The sequence below is a fragment of the Taudactylus pleione genome, unplaced genomic scaffold (assembly GCF_031769625.1).
Source record: "Taudactylus pleione unplaced genomic scaffold, aTauple2 ptg000092l, whole genome shotgun sequence".
Taxonomy (NCBI): Eukaryota; Metazoa; Chordata; class Amphibia; order Anura; family Myobatrachidae; genus Taudactylus; species Taudactylus pleione.
In genome coordinates, this window is record NW_028284494.1 from 956,797 (window position 1) to 978,770 (window position 21,974).

Here is a 21,974-nt window from a genome sequence, read left to right on the forward strand (position 1 = left end):
TATATATCTGCTATGAGCTGGAGATTGAACACAAGTAAAACAACTAGCAGAGTGCTTGTCTGGAACACCGCTACTGGGTCCCGACACAGAGCCCAGCCATCAGCGTTACTTACCTCCGGTCTCTGGTTCGTGGGCCTTGCGGCAATGCTCCAGCTGCAGGGCACAGGTCTTCCTCTCCACGCTGGCTGGCGTTCCTCGTGCAGTGTGATATCATCCTCCAGAGTTGCCGATGGAGTCCTCAGTTCATGGGTGCGGCCATTTTGTCATAGCCAGGGTCCACCAGTGATTCCTGGTTCTCTAGTCAGCGGGGAGTCTGTCACCAATCAGCAACAGGCTCTGCATATATAAACCCTTCTTGGATGCTCATTCAGTGCCTGTACAACGTCTTCTCAAGTCCTAGTATTTGGCTCCTATTACGTTTATGCCTTGGATTTTCTATGCAATCCCGTGTTCTGCTCCTTTGTCTAAAGACACTACTCTGGGTACTAACCCGAAGCACCTAAAGATGCACACCTGCGCCACCCGTCCATGTCTCTGTGATGCACCTCAGTGTACTACATCCGGAGTTCGATGCATCTTTGTGTATTCAAGACCCACACACATCACAAGCCAAAGTCACCACAGTCTAGCTGGATATAACTCTATTGTCACGACCCTGTCTAGTTGTCACCTTTTTTGCCTTGAGACTTGCCCCTGTCAGCTGCCCCATGGATCTGTGTGTGTAATTTGCCTGGAGGATTTGCTCTGATTATTGCACCTGGCCTCTCCTCTGTCTGTGAGCACTGCTAGCCCTGATTGGAATCGCAGGTGTGGTTCTGATTCTCAGCGCTGCAGTGATGAATACTCCCTCTGCATGTTGTGCCTTCCACCACTCAGAATGCTACTACCAGACCACCTGTCCGTATCCACCAATTGCTGCCAGACCCATGGTATATAAAATCAAGTAAAAGAAGCGCTGTGGGAACTAACAATACATATGTAATACGGTGGAAAACTATACCAGCTGAGGTGAGACAAACAAACAACACTCAACATACAATGTCACAATAGATGTATATAGTGCTTTCTGTGAAGAGTTAATAGTCCTGGATATCAGTTGTACCCGTGACTGTGCGGCGGTATGGCAAGGGTGTAAGTGCTGACCCTACCTTTCCCTATGCTCCTCCGTGCGGGGTTAGCCTGGTCCGGACTCCTGCTGTTCAGTCAACTGCTGGTCTGCTCCGCTCACCGTTAATAAGATATACGATGCGCCGGGACAGCCTCCTGCTGTGGTAGTGCTGCGACCGTCTACACACCGCTTCCTCGTGGAGTTCAATTACCGCGCTCACTGCCTGGTGACATCAATCGGGTTGTGGACACCAACGCGTTTCATCCTTTCGGACTTTGTCAAGGTCCCATGGTATATATATCCTCTCCTGATAGCATTCTGGGCCTGAACATCTCGTCTTCCCGTGGTGTATGGTTCATGCTGTTTCTGTGTTCTAGTATATCCCTGATACCTGTTACAGCAACCCCTGGTGCAATCTAGAAAACCTGTTACAGCTGTACCTGGCAATCCAGTAAATCTGCTGGCAGCAACCCCCGGTGCTTCCAGAAAACCTGTTACAGCCAAACCTGGCAATCCAGTAAGCCTGCTGACAGCAACTCCTGGTGCATCCCGAAAACTTGCTACAGTAATACCTGGCATCCAGACGTCCTGTTACAGCAATACCTGGCCTGTGCTCTGCTGCTAGTCCTACTCCTGGTTGGTCCCTGGCACTCTGTAACCTGCATCGTGTCACCCTGCCTTGCTTACTGCTGTGGATCAACTCCTGCTCCTTTTACCTACCTACTCCCTCCCTGAACCTAAAATTCCCAAACCTACCCATTCCTTCCTGAAACCTGTTATTCCCAATTATCCTATCCTATCCAATTATCCTATCCAGCCTGCACCTGAGTTCCAACCTTGTCACAGCATTTCCAGATCACCCTGTTTAACCCTCGTCTCAGCATTACCTGATTTCCCTTCAGCCATTGTCACATTATTCCAGTTCAGTCCACATTGTTCCAGTCCAGAGTCAAGTTCCAAGCTCATCAGTTCTCCACGTAGCTACCCAGCTACCAGCGTCCACCCACAGCGATCCTGCCGCTCCAAGTAGCTACCCAGATACCAGCATTTACCCACGGCTATCCAGCCGCTCCATGTAGCCACCCAGCTACCAACGTCTACCCACGGCTTCCCAAGCCACAACAAGTAGCTTCCACGCTACCATCTGTCTGCAAGCCCATCTACTAGTAACCCGACCAGCTCAGTCAGCCTACCTGCCGGTCCCAGTCCGGTCCCTCCAAGTTCCTTCTGGTCACATTCCAACGTCTCAAGTTTCCAGTTCCAGTCACTCATCACCAAAGGCAGTTCTCACTGCTACCCACTTCTTATAATAAAAGAGCTATTCATCTACATCATCTCTGGTTCCAGTCATGCCGGCCTCCGTTGAAATCCGATCACCACCTGAGACAGGTAACTCGCAGACACCAATTGTGACATCTATACGTTGTCCAAGGATTCTTTTCTCGTCTTGCTGGGCAAACCCCTGTAACTCGGACCCAGGAGTCCTGCAGCTGTCCATTGATGATAATTCAGACTCGTCTTACTAGTGTCCTGCTTGTCGTGGAGCTCCTACACTAGTCGTTCAACTCCCTATACACTGTTACCTTCAAGTCACATATTCTCAAGACTCACGTGTTCTCTCATTCTGGACTGTTAGTTTATTACTACCCGTTATTCCCAGCAGTTTTATGTTTGTTCCAATTAAACCCTGTATACTTCATCACAACTGGATTCTATCTTATTTCTCTTATGAGGAAAAGCTATCTGAAACCTCAGTTTCTGCCACCACGGTCCCAGCCCACAGAGCCTGCTCCATCACAGGCAGCCAATCTTCCTAGAGTTGTGACAGTTTGTACAGGCCCAATGAATTCCGAACAGGATCAGGCTTCAGGGGCCCAAACCTTGCATAACCTGGCGGCTAGACTAGAGGCACAGGAGAATACACGAGTACTCCAATGCTTGCAGGAACTTTCAGTTCATTTGGATCAGCTCCAAGTCACTCCACAGCCCACAGCAACTTTTTCTTCAGCCTCCCTGGTGTCTGCTACGAGACCCACTGAGTCTTATTTACATCTTTCGACCCCAAACCGTTTTGATGGTAACCCCAAAATTGCCGTGGATTCCTTAACCAGTGCGAGGTGCACTTCAAACTCCTCCCACAGAACTTTCCCTCCCCCAGAGCCAAGGGGGTATATATCATCTCACTCTTGACTGAGGCAGTGTTGGATTGGGTGTCCCCACTGTGGAAGAGGAATGATCTGCTAGTTTCCGACTACCAAGAATTAATTTGCTCTTTCAAAAGGATATTTGATGGACTGGGCAGGTCGGCCACAGCCTCTGTAGACATTCATCGATTAAAACAAGGGTCCCCTTGCAATATGTCGTCAAGTTCCAGACAGTAGCCGCTGAGCTACAATGGAATAATGAGGCTTTAATAGCCGCTTACTGGAATGGTCTCTCAGACAGGCTCAAGAATGAACTGGTCACACGAGATCTACCGGACAGTCTTGAGGATCTGATATCTCACAGTGTCAAGATTGATCTACGTCTGCGTGAACGTGGTGTCGAAAAAAGCCGACGTGACCATTTCCGAACTCGTCCACTACTCCAGTCTCGCACTTCTACTTCCATCAGTGAAGAACCGATGCAAGTAAATTGGGCCATGTTAACGGAAGAGGAGAAAATACGTAGACGGCAACAGAATTTCTGAATAAGTGTCCTTTAAGGCCGGGAAACAGACAAACCTAGTCTGCAAGGGGGGAGGTCAGGCTGGAGGTTTTTGCTGCTACCTTCCCGAACCAAGATTGTTCCATTCCTGTCTACATCGAGTATATCAAGTCCCATTTTCTAGAATTTTCTGTCTTAGTTGACTCCGGCGCTGCTGCCAATTATATTTCCTCGTCCATTGTTCAGCAATTGGCTGTCCCAGTTTTGCTTTTGCTCCGTCCCATTACTCTCACTGCAGTCAACAGGACACAAATAGATAACGGAATCGTCACCCATGTCACCAATGCCCCCCGAATGAAAATTGGAGCCTTACACATTGAAGAGATAGAGGGCCTGATTCAGAGGCGGACACTATATGCGAACGGTCGTTCAGAAAAAGGGGCCGGCTATGTCATAGCGAGCGAACGAAACATGCGGTCGCTATTTTGTAAAGACGCCCCCTGGCCGTTCGCATCATACGTCATCTCCGCTATTTATTAGATTAATCGAGTACATCGAAAGGCGTCTGAACTGCTCGCAGTGCTTGTGGTTGGATTTTCCTACCGCAATCATGCGAACAGTTCAGGCTAAGAGACAGCCAAGTGACGTGGCCAATGACGCTGCTTTGTTAATTATGCACACCCTTAAAACGCCCATTTTGACCATTTGGCACGCCTGCGTTCGGATCTCCACTCCCCGTTTTCAAGCACCTTCCCCTGTTACCACCCACAAATGCCTCATCCTGTCACTCAAATTAGCAGGCACTCGCTATTTTGCGAACACACGATTTCCGACCGCACTGACTGGTTGGCGCATGCGCATTACGACCCATAGGCATGCGCAGATGTGCGAACATTGCTCGGAGTGAACGAGCAGCCGCTTACGAGCGGCTCTGAATCAGGCCCAGAGTTTCTAGTCATCCAAGCCACCACCCATGAAGTTGTCCTTGGACTGCCATGGCTACGTCTGCACAATCCCCATATTGATTAGTCTACTGCTCAGATTTTGTCTTGGAGTCCCCATTGTCATCAGCAATGCAGGGATCAGGTGGTTCGAGTTGCGGACACCAAGATTCGTCTTCTTAATGACATCCCCCGTCAGTATCTGGACTTCACCGATGTGTTTTCGGAACAAGCAGCTGACAAGCTGCGACCTCACCTGCCTTGGGATTGCCCTATTGACCTGATGCCCTCTGTCGATTCCAGAGACCCAGTCAATGACCCAATATATCCAAGAAAACTACAGAAGGGATTTATCCGGCCTTCTTCATCTCCTGCCGGTGCTGGTATTTTTTTCGTACACAAAAACAGATGGTAGGTTGTGACCATACATTGATTATCAAGGTCTTAATGACATCACCATCAAGAGCAAATATTGCCTGCCCCTTATCACAGAACTCTTCGACTGAGCTAAGGGTGCCTGCATATTTACTAAATTAGATCTCAGAGGAGCTTATAATTTGATAAGAATTTATGAAGGGGATGAATGGAAAACTACATTTAACACCCAGGATGGGCATTATGAATATTTAGTGATGCCATTCGGACTCAGTAATGCTCCAGCGGTGTGTCAAGTGTTTATCAACGAGATCTTCTGGGATGTTTTGTACCAGTTTGTTATTGTCTACCTGGACACCCACTGACAACATGTGAAGGAAGTCTTGCTTCAATTACGTACTAACCATCTCTTTGGGAAGTTGTCTAAATGTGTTTTTGAGGTTCCTACCATTGCATTTTTTGGATATGTGATCTCCGGTTCAGAGTTGCGGATGGATACCGAAAAACTCAAGGCCATCCAAGATTGGGTGTTGTCCACCTTGTTGAAGGCTATTCAGAGGTTTCTAGGCTTCGCAAATTATTACAGGAAATTTATCAGGTCTTTTTCCACCATAGTAGCACCCATCACTGCCATGACCAAAAAGGGAGCCAATCTGGCTGATTGGTCTTCAGAAGCGCTCTCAGCATTCCATACTCTCAAGCAAGCCTTCTCCTCTGCACCCATTCTTTCGCAATCTGACATTGAAAAACCCTTTGTCCTAGAGGTGATGCATTAGTGTATGGAGTGGGAGCAGTTTTATCTCAGATGTCTCCGGAAGGGAAACTCGTGTCCTGTGGATTCTTTTCCTGAAGATTCTCTCCTGCCAAGAAGAACTACTCCATCGGGGATCAGGAACTTTTGCCCATTAAATTGCCTCTAGAAGAATGGAGATACTTATTAGAAGGAGCAAAACACGCTATAACCATTTACACTGATCACAAAAATCTCCTATACCTGAAGTCGGCCCATTGTTTGAATTCCCGCCAAGCCCACTGGGAGCTCTTTTTCTCCCATTTTGATTTTGTCTTGAAATATCGCCCAGGATCATTAAATATCAAAGCCGATGCTCTTTCCAGGTCCTTGTTGAAGGAAGAGGAGCAAACCTCTATGCAAGAATATCCTATTGTCAACCCTCTGGCTTTTGCAACCACCGAAGTCTCTCCTACTCCCCCTCGGGGAAAAACTTTTGTTGCTCCATAATTTTGGAACAAATTGTTATCCTGGGCTCATGATTCTCTCTTTTCTGGTCACTCTGGAGCTCACAAGACGTATTACTTTCTTCAATGAAAATATTGGTCGCCGTCTTTGAAAACTGAGGTACAAGAGTTTATACGATCTTGTCCCAAATGTGTTCATAAAAATTCTCAAAAATTTCCTGCAGGACTGCTCCATTCTCTCTCAATTCCAGTCAAACCATGGCCACATCTGTCGATGGACTTTATAACCAATTTACCAAAGTCCAAAGGGTTTACCGTCATATGGGTCATAGTGGACCATTTCACTAAGATGGCTCACTTTGTCCACCTGCCTCGTCTACCATGTTAGCACAACTATTCATTCAGGAGATCTTTCGTTTACACTGGCTACCACAGGAGATAGTCTCGGATAGAGGAGTTCAATTCGTGGCCCGTTTTTGGAGAGCTTTATGTGCAGCTATGCAAATTAAATTACAGTTTTCCTCAGCCTACCCCCCGCAATCGAATGGTCAGATGGAGAGGGTAAATCAAGACCTGGAAACTTACCTTCAGATATACTTGTCCTCCTCTCTAGATGACTGTGCAGACTTGACACCCTGGTCGGAGTTCGCCCACAACTTCCATTACCATTCTCTACGGGAGTAAGTCCATTCTTTGCCAACTATGGGTTACACCCATGCATCCCTGAATTCCGGTCTTCACCCACCGTGGTGACTTTATGACATTTTGCGCAGGTTTGGAGACAAATTCAGCTGTCCCTTAAGAAGGCATCACATAGCTACAAAATCTTTGCAGACAGAAAACAAGGTTAAGCACCCGTTCAACCCGGAATGGCCCAATGAACCGAGGGGTGAATTTCATGGTGGGGACCCTGAGTCTCAAGTTTTTAGTTGAAATCCAAACACGATCACCAGGAGAAAACATGGGCACAGTGCAGACTGTTCAGGGAGTGGAGTTCGAGGTTGTGAAGATCTTAGATACCCATTGATACCAAGGACGATTACAATATCTTGTGGATTGGAAAGGGTATGGCCCTGAAGAAAGGTACTGGATCAAGGCTGTAGATGTACATGCTCCTAGGTTGGTGCACAACTTCCATTCAATATTTCTACAGAAACCTAAGGGGCATCTGGAGTCTGCCCTTAAAAGGGGGGTACTGTCAGGAACACCGCTACTGGGTCCTGACACAGAGACCAGCCAGCAGCGTTACTTACCTCCGGTCTCCGGTTCGTGGACCTAGGTAGCCACCGTCCATCTTTGTGGCAACGCTCCAGCCGCAGGGCGCAGGTCTTCCTGTCCATGCTGGCTGGCGTTCCTCGTGCAGCGTGACGTCATCCGCCAGAGTTGCCTGCGGAGTCCTCAGTTCATGGGTGCAGCCATCTTGTCATAGCCAGGGTCCACCAGTGATTCCTGGTTCTCTAGTCAGCTGGGAGTCTGTCACCAATCAGCAGCAGGCTCTGCATATATATTATAAACCCTTCTTGTATGCTCATTCAGTGCCTGTACAACGCCTCAAGTCCTAGTATTTGGCTCCTGTTACCTTTATGCCTTGGATTTTCTATGCAATCCTGTGTTCTGCTCCTTTGTCTAAAGACACTACTCTGGGTACTAACCCGAAGCACCTAAAGACGCACACCTGCGCCACCTGTCCATGTCTCTGTGATGCACCTCAGTGTACAACATCTGGAGTTCCACGCATCTTTGTGTATTCAAGACCCACACACATCGCAAGCCAAATTCACCACTTGTCTCGTCTTGCTGGGCATACCCCAGTAACTCGGACCCAGAATTCCTGCAGCTGTCCATTGAGGATAATTCAGTGTCATTTGACTAGTGTCCTGCTTGTCGTGGAGCTCCTACACTAGTCGTCAACTCCCTATACACTGTTACCTTCAAGTCACAGATTCTCAAGACTCACGTGTTCTCTTGTTCTGGACTGCTTATTACTACCCGTCATTCCCAGCAGTTTTCTGTTTGTTCCAATTAAACCCTGTATACTTCATTACAACTGGATTCTATCTTATTTCTCTTATGAGGAAAAGCTATCTGAAACCTCAGTTTCTGCCACCACGGTCCCAGCCCACAGAGCCTGCTCCATCACAGGCGGCCAATCTTCCTAGAGTCGTGACAGTGCTTCACAAGCTCAGTCCTCAAGACAAACTAACAGTCCAGGTTATAAGGATACCCATACTTAAGCACAAGTGACATCGAGTACCTCAGTCATTTTGATTTAACTATCTGTGCTGAAGCTTGGATATCCTTAAAACCTGGACTGTTAAGTGTCTTGAGGACTGGACTGGGTTTTGTGAAGCTTTGACCTAGCAGATTTTAGACAGGGAAGCTATCTGCCACTCTGTCTCACGAATTTAAATCACAATAGCACCCGCAATAAATAACAAAACACCAAGATGTGGAGCTGTGTATATTTTCCATCATAACCTTTAGAGGAGGGGTATACCAGGTAACTGTACTCATTAGTGAAAACCAAGGGTCACATACTATACTCTGGAGCAGAGATGGGAAAGGGGGGACATGATAGAAACTTTCAAATATATCATTTTTTTTTAACAAGGTGCAGGAGGGGGACATTCTTCAACAAAAGAGAAGTACTAGAACAAGAGGACATGCATACCTAACCACCACAAAGAAGCCTATTCACACCTTTAGTTTGCCTCTGTTCACCAATCATAACCTTGGCCCTCTATACTATCTCTTGTATATGCAGTTTAAATATATCATTGGCCACCCAACCTATATAGTGTGGGTGTGCTCAAATCCCGACATCGGCAGACAGACATGGGTGAAAATCCTGACTGCACTAAGGTAAGTATAAATTGCCCTAACCTCTCCCCTAACCCTAACCCTCCTTTAAGGGTGCCTAAACCTAACCTCCCCCCCCCCCAGTGCCTAACCCTAATCCCCCTCTAAGTGCCTAAACCTAACCCCCCCTTCCCCGCTGCCTAAATCTAAGTCTGCCGGGGGTTGCCTAACCCTAACTTCCCCCCGGGGGTGCCTAACCATATCCCCCCCTTCCCCTAGCCTAACCCTAACCTCCCCCCGGGGGTGCCTAACCCTAACCTCCCCCCGGGGGTACCTAACCATAACCCCCCCTTCCCCTAGCCCAACATTTCAATTGTTTCTCCATATCTGTCTTCTGCTCTGCGCACATCTCTAAAATATAAATTTTCCTAACTGTGTTAATATATTCGCAAATGAGGGCATGTTTACCCGCATTTATTTTGCACTGCTGAAATGTTATGGTAATCAATGCTAGAGATCTTATAATCATGCTTTACATTAATAAACAGGATGTGATTAAAGAGAACCAGATCACAGGTTAGAGATAAATCCTGTAGCAAGGGCAGATAATTATGAATATTAGATCATTTTTTTCCTTTCCTAAAGCAGGCATTGAGATTCATGTATGGAGCATGCATCTGCAAGAAACATGATTTCTGACACCAATATACATATTATAAATATTAAGAAAAAATAGATGTACTCCAAACATTGAACAGGTAATTGCGCTTGTAACGACAGTAAGAGGGAATAATAAGCAAAAACCCCAAAACCTTGGTTTTATCATTGCAATAAGATAAAGGTACACAAGGAGACAACCTTGAAATAATGTCAATAAACTATGGGCCGTATTCAATTAGGTGCGAAAAGCCATTTTCGGCGATAAAGTATCCTGAGTGACGTCATTTCGCCATGTGAATGGTTTCCTCCATATTCAATTCCGGAGACTTTTCGCTGGTGCTGAAACTCAATGCAATGGAACCGACGAAAAAAAAGTGCAGAATTGGGGTTTTGGGGGATGCAAACTTTGGAAAACCCCCCTGCACCCTTGGGACATTCCACTAAAGGTAAACTGCGTTAAACAAAAGTTTAAAAAATACTTTAGATCACCCTAAAAAAGTACTTTCATTTTGGGGACCAAAAAGTCCAAAGTTGGGGGACAAATTTAAAAACTAGCAAAAATAGACTCCCGGGGCATCCACAAGTATGCCCCCGGTGTTTTTAAGATTGCAGGTGGTTGCGGCAGGTGGATTTTTAAAGTTAAAATATGCTAGCACTCATTTTCGTGTTCACCAAATTTGCTGGGACTACTTATTTTCTGCAAAAAAAACTGCTAAATGCTATTCTTCACCACTTCTGCAAAGACGCTAATTAGCAGCTATTGAGAGCATTTAAGTACCCCAAATACCTTCAGTAGGCCTATTCAGGGGTGATCCCCAATGTCAGTGCATCTCTTGGGGGGTGTCAGTCTGATTTCCCAAAATCTGACAGCACTTTTTCGTTTTTGCCGATTTCTACTTGAATACGGGGATAAGCGGGGCCGGGCGCGATACTTTTACGCATTGAAAACCAGCAATGACGGCGAAAAGTCCGGCATGCGAAAAGTACAGGACTTTTCGTCGATAATTGAATATACCCCATAACTGATTTAGCCTCCATGCTTACAGTAATGCCTGAGATATGTTCAGTTGTTCTAAAAACTATATATATTATGTATATCTATAAATGGGTGGGACAAGATCCTTTAAGAGAGTTAGGGCTCTATTTACTACAATCCGCATTTGAAATGCAGATTGTAGTGTGATAGTTTCGCCTAAATTCGCATTGCCATAAAGCTCTGCCCTTGTGAATCCAATCCGCAGCCTATCACTGTAGTGCCGCGCATGTGCCAACTGGCTTGCCTAACACTACCCCTCCCGTGATTGCACCCTCCCCCCCACTGGCAACTACCCCCATCGTGAACCCCCCTCTTACTGTCACTTAACCCCGGTGATCGCTGCTTTGGTGTTGTCCTCCCTCCCGGGCTCCGGTCAGCTGGCCTCCCATCTTGCACTGTGACCCCGGTCAGCTGTTCTATGCAGCAGCTGACCAGGGTCACAGTGCCAGAGCTGGAAAGACCAGCTGACTGGAGCCCCGGGGAGGACATCACGAGCACCGATGACTCTGGATGCAGGTAAGTGTTGTTGTTTTTTTGCAGTGATCAGGTTGTGGTCTATTTAGACCACACAGCTGATCACTGGGGCCGGCTCCTCCAGAACAGGAACTGGGGAAAACCCTAGATAATGCCATGTGGCGTTATTATCACAGGGCTTCCCCCAGTATGTTTTCGCAATTTATTTTTAGTGACTTTGGCCAGATCACATTTCCCATTACAATTATGGGAAATGTGATCTGCTTACTAACAATGGCTCTGATTCAGAGCCGGACGCTCTTTCAGGGCTTTTTTTTTTTTTTTTGAGCCGGCCTCCTGGCCACTCGCTAAGCTGTGGGTGACCCACAGCTTTAGCGAGCGGCCAGGTGATGGTCGCGACCATCGGGCTTGCGACGAGACCCTTGTGGTAGGGTCTCGTTCCCGCAAGCCCCAGTGAGCTTCCTGCTCTAATAGAGCAGGAAGCTCAAATACTGACATCACGTGTGATGTCAGTAGGGCCGCCCTCAAACGGCAGGCATCCTCCGTTTGGCCAGCCACCCCCCTTCCCCGCCTACAAAACGTGGCGAGCTGTCGATCAACATTAACAGCTGCCCCGTTTTGTTGCGAGCCCCGGAGCGAGTGATTTCTCGCTCGCTCCGGGGCTAGCACAGTGCCATCTTTAGAAGTCTATGAGCTTCTATTTGCATTTCCCCCTGAAAAGGATCCCTCCCAGCATCCCCCATGGCACGTGCGTCACTTGATGCTTGCGCAGAAGGACTCCAAGGTCCTAAACCTGGAAGTCTTTCTATTGCAAAGGACAACTCTTACCGGGGGGAGCTGTCCTTTGTGATTTTGTTCAAGCATGCAGCGTTAGTAAACATTGTTATGCTTGCGATGAGTGGCAGGACGCATCACATTCAAAATGCGACGATGCGTCATGCATACCATCCTGTAAGTCTGGTGATTTTTAACAGAAGATTAGCTTCTGATTGTTTCTCAATTTCTAATGTTTATAAAAGTTCCACAGAGGACCTTCGCTATAACCAATAACTTAAATGAGGTGGTGGTGGCACCATTTTCCCACTGATTTCTCTATTGTGCATGTACCTTTCTACAAGTATATTCCTTTATTCGTTAGAGATACTCCAATGGACATAACACGGATAGACCTATATTATGTATACTTACCAGGGCCGGATTTACCACAAGGCGGTAGACTTAGCCAACTAGGGCCCCCCTATCCCCACCAGAAAAATATATCAAAAAAAGTTTTATTTTTAAGCAACAATTCTCATCTCTGCCCGCCATATGGCAGCCGGGTGAACAGGTCTGTGGGGCGTGGATCTCCCGCTGGCCACTGAAGCAGGCTGACATTAAGCCTCCAGGTGGGGGTGTAGTGTGGGCAAGAGCTGATGAGGATTTGATGGCAAGTGATTTATTGTGCCCATCACCTTTAGCCCCGCACCCAGGATGGAGGGACAGCAGAAAATGACCGGGCACCTCTATTCAAGACCCACAGATGGCCGCACTCTACAGTAAGTTTTTATTCCACCTGACCTGTGCTCCTCCTCCTCCCCTATCTGCTTCCTGTCTGCTCTCTTTACTTCACATTGTATGCCAGTCATATGTGTGCATGTTTCCATCAGACCTCAGTGTGGATGTCTCCATGTCCCCCTTAGGCTCCAATGTGTATGTCTCCATGTCCTCCTACCCCAGTCACCAATGTATATGTCTTCTTGCCCCTCTCCCCACCCTCGCTGTGTATGTCTCTATGTCTCCCCCCTCACGCTCTAGTGTATATGTCTACATGTCCCCCCTCATGCCCCATTGTGTATGTCTCCATGACCCCTCCCCACCCTCAGTCACCAGTGTGTCTGTGTACATGCCCACCCCTCAGTCACCAGTGTGTGTGTCGACATGTCGCCCCCCCAATAATAGTGTGTAATTCTTCACTTCCCTCCCCCCAGCAGGGGCAGGCTGGGGCCGGTGAGCAGGGTGCCATTTTCTCCCTGGGCTGGTACCATTTTAGTGTTCCAGGGCCGTCCGCAGCCATGCTCTTCATTTACATAGCTGGCTGTGGAAGGCAGGCAGAGGATGCTCCTTGGTCACTCTGTGCTGTAACACAATGGGAGCAGCCACGCAGCATTCTTGGCCTTACTCCCTGCCATCAGCCAACTCCATGTCTAGCTGCAACATGCGCCCTATGGGTGGCCTTATCTGCTCCGTTCTGCCTCTTGCCCAGCCTCCTATTCTCTGTGATGAGTGCTGACTCCTTCCCTGGCCGCGGCTCCCATGCTCCATCCCCTCTCCTTGTCTCAGTGCCTGCCCCTCTTCAATCAGGAAAAGAGCCGACAGAGAGAAGTAGTCAGGAAGAGGTCACTATCTGGCAGACAAGGAGCTGTCACCTAGAAGAGAGGTTAGTAAACATAGAAACATAGAGGTAAAGGTGGAGTCAGGAAGAGGGTACAGTATGGAGGAGACAGGGAGAAGATATATGTGGAGGGGATAAAAGGGATGAACAGAGCGAGATGTAGTTAGGTAAAGTGGAAGAAACAGGTCATTAGGAAAGGGGGGCAGGATGGGGAAAATGGAGATAGAATTCACAAGGGACTCGGAGAAGATAAAAAAGTTAGATGAAAAGATTGAAAGGTCAGAATAGGTCTAGGACAGGGGTGGCCAACCAGTCGGAGGCAAAGAGCCAAAAAAGATATGTAGTCAATCGAAAGAGCCGGTAGTAGACGCACGCAAAAAATGGGGAGTGGCTTATTTGTCACAAGGCGACGCCCCATATTTGGTATGACATTTGCAGGAGCATGACCTTGTGTCACACCCCAGTTTTTAGTCACGCGGGGGGCGAGCCCAGGACATTGAAAATAAACATTTTATACAATATTCCCAATATACATTTTTCACTGTTGAAGGGGTTTGCCACCCCTTGTCTAGGAGAATGATGTCATCAGGGAGCAGGGACAGATTGGGGGAGATAGTGATATCATCAAGGAGAGCAGGGTCAGATTGGGTGAGAGAGTGATGACATCAGGGAGCAGGGAAGACTTGGTGAGAGAGTGATGTCATCAGGGAGCAGGGACAAATTGGGTGAGAGAGTGATTTCATCAGGGAGCAGGGACAGATTGGGGGAGCTAGTGATGTCATCAGGGAGCAGCAACAGATTGGGGGAGATAGTGATGTCATCAGGGAGCAGGACAGATTGAGGGAGAGAGTGATGTCATCAGGGAGCAGGGACAGATTGAGGGAGAGAGTGATGTCATCAGGGAGCAGGGACAGATTGGGGGAGAGAGTGATGTCATCAGGGAGCAGCGACAGATTGGGGGAGATAGTGATGTCATCAGGGAGCAGGGACAGATTGGGGGAGATAGTGATGTCATTAGGGAGTAGGGACAGATTGGGGGAGAGAGTGATGTCATTAGGGAGCAGGCACAGAAAGGGGGGAGAGAGAGTAATGTAATCAGGGAGACAGCAGAATTATGAGGCAGGAGAGTTTATAGTGGAGATGGAGCAGATGTTAGACAGTCAATAGGTCGACTGGGACAAAAGGTTGACAGAGACAAAAGGTCGACAAATAATGGTCGACATGTAAGAAGGCATGCAGGTTCAAATGGTTGACATGTTGAAAAGGTCGACACAAAAATGACCTACACAAAAAATGGTCAACACATTATTTTGTTTGTTTTATAGCCCTAATCTTCACCGTAAACCTAACCCTCCCCTTGGAACTTAATCCTAAACCTCCCTCCTGGTGCCTAACCTTATCTGTCGGGGTAGGTGCCTGACCCTAACCATCCCTTCTAGTGCCTAACCCTCTGGTAAGTGCCTAAACCTCCCTCCTGGTGCCTAACCCTAACCGTTGGGGTAAGTGCCTAACCATAACCCTCCAGTAAGTTCCTAACCTTAAACCTAACCCTAGAAAAAAAAACATATTTGTGTTGACCATTTTTTGTGTCGGCCTTTTGACCCGGTCGACCTTCTTACATGTCGATCTTTAGTGTGTCGTCCTTTTGTCCCAGTTGACCTTTTGTCCCAGTCGACCTATTGACTGTCTAACTTCTGGTTTCTATCTAGACACTGACGACCTTTTTACTGTCTATCTATAATCCGGAACCCGTGAGTTGATGCAACATTTATTTATTCAGAAGGAAGAAAGTAAATAACAAAGGATGTAGGAATAGGTGTAAGATACCCAAGTTGTTCAATTTTGTGATTGTGCCAAGTACTGTATATACATAATTTTCATGTCTCTGGATGATTTTAAAGATGCAAACTGTTCTTCATTTTATCCTGCTTGGTTATGAGCATTATAGCAACCAATCAGATTCTAGCTATTATTTTCTAGAGATGAGCGGGTTCGGATTTCAGAGATCCGAGCCCACCCGAATTTAGCAGATCCGAGTCGGATCCAAGCAGGATCAGTTTTTCCCACCTGACTCGGATTTCAAACCGAGGCATAACTATAGAGTCTGAAATCTCGCAGTTCACGAGCTTTCGTTTCTATGATCAATGCAGTATATAAGGGACCTCGCGACAGACGCCATTTCACTCCGGATGTGGAGACTGAACAGGGAGGGTGGGTAGTGTAGGGCTGGGAGAGGTGCTGGTGCTGTCTGCTGTGTCCTGGGCTGGTGCTCATCAATCTGGCTGGGCTGGTGCTGTGACTGTGCTGTCTGCTGTGTCCATCTGGGCTGTTGCTGATCCATCTGGGCTGTCTGCTGTGTCCTGGGCAGGTGCTGCTGATCCATTCTGGGCTGGTGCTTTGCTGCCTGCTGTGTCCATCTGGGCTGGTGCAGAACTGTAGATACATCTGGGCTGGTGCTGTGTCCATCTGCGCCCAAGTTCTGGACTCAAAAAAAAAAAATATATATATATAGTCAAAAAAAATCAATCAAAGTGTCTTTTATATTTTTCTGTGTGTGTGTGTGCATGCGTGTTCATCTTAACCGCAGTGCTGCACAAGATCCAACCAGCAATGCAAGATGCAACCTAGTGCTGCCTGACTCCAGTAGTGTTAAAAAAAAAAAATCAATAAAAGTGTCATTTATATTTTTCTGTGTGTGTGTGTGCATGTTAGGCTTAACCGCAGTACCGCACAAGATCCAGCCAGCAATACAAGTTACAACCTAGTGCTGCCCGACTCCAGTCATGATTAATCTGTACTCTGGGCCCAAGTTCTGGAGCTGAAAAAAAATAAAAATATATTGTCTTTTTTTTGTCAAATTTTTTTTGTGTGCATGTTAGCCACACCTGGCTGTCACTGTCATTGGTGTAGGTGCGCAGGGGTGCTGTGCTCCTGTCTGTCGAGGGGCTGCTGCCCAAAATAATATATAAACAATTTTTATTGGGGGGGTGTCAGCCACACCTTGCTGTCACTGTCATCCTCCGTAGGTGCGCAGGGGTGCTGTGCTGCTGTCTATCAAGGTGCTGCATGAATATTGCAATGAAAACTTTTTTTTTAAGTTATTGGGTTACAAAAAGTTGTTTTTTTTTTATCTTAAACATAGCAGAAATGTTATCCTAACATCTTCTAAAGTGATATGCTCTAAAAAACTAAAGCCTATATTTATTTACAAACCTATATAGAGTAGACATCCTAAATTCTAAAACTGTTCTATTCAAAAACGTAAACAAAAGTCAGGAGAGGCCTCAGAGAACATGAAAAAAGATGCTCTAGGTGCTGAACTTCAAGGGATTTCTCCATCATGTTCTGCAGTGTGGAAAGGTTTCATTCACAATCTTTCTATAAAGCAGTTCAAAGTTACAGCCTTCAAAGTGTATGGCTATAACACCCACCTTTGCCAGGAATTACCAAAGATTATTACAAGCAAAGGATTCATCTGTCCGGAATCTGTCTGGGAATTCATGGATCGTATTTGGCCTGAATGCACTAAGATATCCAGTGATTCTGTGTTCTGTAGCCAACTTTATTCCTACCTGAATCACAAACTGAAATACAGAATAGTAAGCACAGACAACATGGAGGCCTTTGTTATTCCGCTACCTGCATGCCAACCAATACCTCCCAGACTACACATACTGGGGGGACCAGGTCTTGATAATGACCATCCCCATCTGTTGCTAGGCCTTCTTCTTCCAAACCATCCATCCTGGACTTCCTGTTCAAAAAGGGTGAGCAGGGTACAGAAAGAGGAGCTTGATGTCCCCGATTACATTTTTTTCATCTGTAATAGATGATGTGGAGCGATAAGGGCTTCAGATGTTGGAACAGGGGCTCCCACCTATTTGGCTTCCCTCCAGAGAAAAGAGCTCTGTTCCTCAGAAAGTGTCTATGCCTGAGCTGATAGGTAGGTAGTCTCTGTCTGTTGGTAAACACCCTTCAGGAGATGGCAAACCAAAAAAACAACAACTATATTAATAATGTGTCCACTGATAACCAGCCTGATCCCTTAACAGCAACATACCCCATATGGCCAACTCATAACATGACACCCAGTTTGCAGCCTCCTCTTCCATATGACACTAATCCAGTCGCCATGGTTGATCAATCAGCCATGTGTGGTCCACCCAATTTTTGGCCTTCTACATTAATTTCTAACATATTCACATACCTAAGAAGTGTGCAGTTTGAACAATGGCAATTTGAAGGCCACTAACTAACTCTGTTTTTTTTAATATCCCTGTACATGTTGAAAAATTCCGACAGAACAGAAGGTTTGTAAAGGATTATTTAAGTCAATTGTTTATTTATTTTTGGAAAGCAGGCTTCCTGGTCCCCTTCTGGGATGAAAAAAATCCACTCCCAGCAAGCAGGCATGGCGCTCAAGAAACTATTCCCAAGAAAGACACAACGTAAGACTTAAACTTTAAATCTGAAATTTTGCATTTGCTGCTCTGTTCCGCTTGTTCACATATCTCATATGGTTAAGTGGACAGTGAGATCAACGGCAGTTTGAAGGCCACTAACTATGTATTTTTTTATGTCCCTGTACAGGTTGGGAAATGCCTTTATAGAAGATTTGCAAAGCATTATTTAAGTCAATTGTTTATTTTTTTTTTGGAAAGCACTCTTCCTGGTCTCCTTCTGGGATGAGAAAATAAACTCCCAGCAGCAGCAGCTTGCTCAAGGATTCTTCTGTGGCAAGGACTGATGTAAATGTACTGTATCACATTTTTTTGTAAATGCCTCCTCCCCTCCCCTTCTCCCTCCTATATTTTTCTTTTGAATCAAAAAACAAAATTACATTTACTACCAATCAACCCTTCCTGTCTCTGCCCTACCTTCAACTACATACATACTCCAACTCCCTCAGGCCTCTCTTGAATAATAAAAGTGTTTCCTGATGTGCCATGTTTGAAGTTGAACTGCCATGTGTTTGTGCCACCCACTGCTGCAGGTTAGCTTAGTCAGCCAGCTATCTTGGTGCATATTTTGGGCCTAAACAAGATGAACAAATCAATATTGTGAGCTGTGAGGTGGTCAAATTGACTGGAAACCAGTGGAAATAAATGGTATTGAGGTTATTAATACTGTAAGAACAAAAAAAGGCACATTTTATGGAATGTAGCAGTTTTTTTAAGAAAAAAATCCAGATCCAAAACCAAAACACAAAAACAAAACACGAAGGTGATGTTTTGGCAAAACCAATCCAGATCCAAAACCAGGGGAGATCCAGATCCAAAACCAAAACACGGGAGTCGGCGCACATCTCTATATATTATGTGAAAGTGTTAATTTTCCAATGCTTTTGTACAAATTAAGTAATGATGAAGAGCCCAATATGAGCAGAGGGCCTGATTCAGACCCGCTCGCAAGCGCTATGCGCTCGTGAGCGGGTTGATGTTTGGCCACTGCGCATGTGCACAGCGGAGTGCCCTCATCTTAATAATTTGTTGACTCTACACTTAGTAACCCTCACCTAATGATACATGTGTCATCTTGTTAATGGTGATCTCAGGAAATGAATTTCTACTAAATCTACCAATTATCTGTTCAAGGGGGCCCATTAATCATTCGAGCCACAGTTCCCTACACTTTCAGCTTTATGAGTTCTACTGCGGGAAGGTACGTACACTACCTTCAGATGACGTTGGTTCACGGAGCCCAGCTCTTTCCAATGGGAAGAAGGTCTGGGTTGCAAAGAGGGATCCATACAGATCCTCCCACCTGTGCATGGATCTCTCTGCACGCGCTGGTCCGCTTCGTACGCACATGTGTAAGGGCATACAAGGACTTACAGCTGCTTTTTGGAGCAGATGTCCTCAAACCAGAGCAAAATTTAACTGCCCCCGTAATTTGGTATCCAACACAATGATTCACAGCAAGTCGGATACCTAAGTAACGGGGTCTTTATATGCCCCTAAGAGTGAAATGTGAGGACAAAACATTGTGTTGCCCATCAGCACGGGTCTGGGTGGGTCACTGGGAGCTGGAGTCGGATTGGGTTTTGTTGGATGATTTTACTACTACCGAACAAGACACTACTTTACAATCACACATGAACATTATGAGATCTGAGTAAAGCAGCTGATGGTTTCTGATTACAGTGTAAAGCAGACAGATACAGTCAACGGTTTAAGGAACCCCAATGTGACACGATGGCAATTTAATCCAATAATTTGCTGAAATTGTGACATTGTGAATTTTAAAAGGAAATAGAGATTTTGCCCAATTATCTTCTTTCCTGACAAAGTTAATGTACAGAGCAGATCTGGTGCTGGAGAATGCGTTGGAGCATGTGGGCAGGAGAACACTGGGAGCTCTCACGATTGATAATAGATTTCAAGTGGAGCAATTAATGAAACTGACTGCCAATATTTTCTCAGCTAATAGCAGACAGGAGGAATTATGAAAACTTCATATCTGAAACAAAAACTGTAACAATTTCTTTGACTACTTTTACAGCTTGTAGTCATATACAGTATTTAACCATCTTAAGTTCTGATATTATTAAGCGTTTTTGAGTTATACTTTATTCCAATAAAAGTTTGTCTGAAGTTTTATTTTAAACTTACTTTATAATTAAACTGACTAAATTGAGAATTTACTAGTATATATACTTCTAGCTGAAGTACCCGGCGGAATCCGGGTTTAAATTTTCAAGTTATTTAGTTAGGCATCCCAGACCAATTGCCACCCTTCTGTGAAGTTTTCATCCAAATCCATCCAGTGGAAGGCCCAAAACAGGCCCCCCCGGGTCAAAGTACTGCCCAGCGTACACCGGCGGGCGGTCCGACCGGGACCCTAGTCCCCCTAAAACCTGACCATGGTCTGACTGGACCACCTCGCTTTGGTTTCATCCCAATCGGTGAAGGGCTGTCCAAATGCATAACCGGGCAGACAAACAAACAGACCAATTAATTTTATTTGTAAGATTTTACTAGTGCTGTGGCCACAATATGCAGTATAAAGGACAGAACGGAGCTGCTGCGCATTCCCAGTGGAAGCAGCTTCTCTTACCAAGTCTGCTGTGCATGAGGATCTCAGCACTAAATCAGCGCATCGGACCCGAGAGCAGCTACCAGCAAGGAGAAATGGGCATCTTACCATGAGGTGGGAGAATGTGTTTTTAGAAAGCTAAGTGCCTGATTCAGCAGCGTATGCAAATGCAATCGCCTATGGGTCGCAGTTATTAAAATATGCTATTGCTTGCCAAAGCACGGCCAACATAAAGACGCCCACTGCTGCCTTCTCATATCCATCCGATGTTGCTCTTCTGTGTAAACATCGGTACCATCGAAGCACATCGGGAAGTCACACAGCATTTACAACAGGCCTGACCAGCCGCAGACACTATAAGTCTGCACGCATGCACAGAGCTCTCATGCGGCTATTCAATTGCAGTGGCTAATATATGCACGCCCATGAAACGGCATTCAAACAGACGCACGACTACATTTTTCTGACAACTCCCTCGGCACCCCCCCAAACGCTAATTAAAGTGATTAAAGCCTGTTAATCACTTTGTGATTAATTCCTCTGTGCGTTCGTAATCGCAATGTGATCGCTGTGCATGTGCATGCGCGATGGCAAACAATCGCTCAATGTGCGTCCATTATCGCATTACATTCACTGCTGAATCAGGCCCTAAGTTCTATCTCCTACTGGTTATACAATGTACAGATTTCTTCTATTTTTTTTGCATATTTGTTGCTGGTAGCTGTGGCTGCCAGCATCTTCCCTCCTCAGCAAATGCAGAAGGTGGCTGTGGCTCCCATAGGGACGCGCACGCCGCACTAATTGAAATATAAAGAGCTAGGCTCGTCAAAACATGAAGTCAGGTTGGCACCAAATTTGAATCTCGACTCTATATACTGTAAGTTATATGAATTCCTACCTATCTATACACCCTAAATGTCGCTATTTAGCATTATAAGTCGCACAAGAAATGATTGCTTTCCAGACTTTGATTGTGTTTCCAAAGCACAAAAAGATATTATTCACCAAAAAGCAGATAGTTACACGCTATGATCTAAATACAATAAGTGCAAACATATTATACAATCACTAGGTACACTCGAATACATACGCATGCGCTCTGAATCCCGATTCCCGGCATCAAATATGAAACCTCCATCAACAGCAAAGAAAAGATGACTGACTAGCAGATTCAGGGTGCTTGCATATAAACCCTTGCAGAGATAGGCAATACAATAGAACAAGTTGGCATAATCCCATTGGTTCTTCTTCCTGGTTCTCCTGTTACGATGCAGTTCATAGGTCAGTTTGTATTGTAATAGTTCAGCCTCCAACAGCTTCTTTGTGTCCGTT